Here is a 1,412-nt window from a genome sequence, read left to right as displayed (position 1 = left end):
TCTAATTTCATTACTCCTTCTATGTTTATCAGTGGAATTCAACTATACTTTTCTTCTCTCTCATTTGTTTGTATATATCAGTATAGTTTGTGGATTCTCATTTTATTCTATGGGTTATAATCTATTGTTAGCATTATTGATTTTGTTGTTCAAGTTGTCCAGACTTGATCCTTAGGAACCCTTTCAAGTAGGTTCCTACGTCCTTCTGACATATCCCCATTATTTCTTTTTTAGTGCTTCCTTTCCTCTGGCAGCAAAGGCGTTGCATGCTCATCCTGCATTTTCTCTGCCTCAGACCTAGAGTCAGCCATTTCTCCAAGGAACCCTAGTAATTTCTATTGGAGAATCATGTTCAGAAACCAAGATCTGAGCAATTAGTGTGCCCATTGGTACTGGGTGTCATGGCTTCTAGGCTTTCTCCGCAGAGAGATATCTTGGTCTACTGCCATATGCATCTACATATTAAAAATCACAAGTTCATGTTGATAACATCCAATCTGAATCTCACATCACCACATTTATTCTAGCCTTCCCCTTTTCCTTATTTATAACTGCTTTCTCTGACTGTGAGAAGCCTGGCTCTGATTTTCCATACCATTTTAAATTATTTGCTCAATCCTAATTTACACATCAAGTGGTTTTAAATAGTCTACCCTTTTTACTACACAACACCTATATGTATCTATCTTCCCATATGTGTATTTTTAAAAGTGTCCATCCATATCTACATAAAGTACATTATTCCATCCCCCAAAATAGACAACCCAAGTATCATTCGTTACTGCCTCTAGTTCCAAGTCCAGGACTTCTTTTTAGTCTGAATGTAGCTCTTCATGGTTGGTTAAAGCATACTTCAGACAAATTTATCAATCACCAAAAAATCCAATGCACAATCATAGAAAAAAGACCAGGGATGACCATGACGGAAGAAATCTCAATTATAAAAGAGGAGAATTGGGAAAACATACACACACAGGAACACAAACACATCCTGGACAATAAACACATTAGATAAAATTCTCACTGGGTGGCTATGTGACTTGGGGTCAACATGACTTAAACTGTCTAATCAGGGTGAATCTCAGAACTCTGGCTTAGAAATACTGTAGCAATGGGGCGCCTGGGTGGCTCAGTCGGTTAAGCCTCTGACTTCGGCTCAGGTCAGATCTCACATTCGTGGGTTCGAGCCCCGCGTCGGGCTCTGTGCTGACAGCTAGCTCAGAGCCTGGAGCCTGCTTCCGGTTCTGTGTCTCCTTCTCTCTCTGACCCTCCCCCTCACATGCTCTGTCTCTCTCTGTATCAAAAATAAATAAAACATAAAAAAAATTAAATTAAATTAAATTAAGCAGTGGACGGGGCGCCTGGGTGGCTCAGTCGATTAAGCAGCCAACTTCAGCTCAGGTCATGATCTT

Source organism: Suricata suricatta, chromosome 6 (assembly GCF_006229205.1).
Source record: "Suricata suricatta isolate VVHF042 chromosome 6, meerkat_22Aug2017_6uvM2_HiC, whole genome shotgun sequence".
Classification (NCBI taxonomy): domain Eukaryota; kingdom Metazoa; phylum Chordata; class Mammalia; order Carnivora; family Herpestidae; genus Suricata; species Suricata suricatta.
This window is presented reverse-complemented; position numbering follows the sequence as displayed.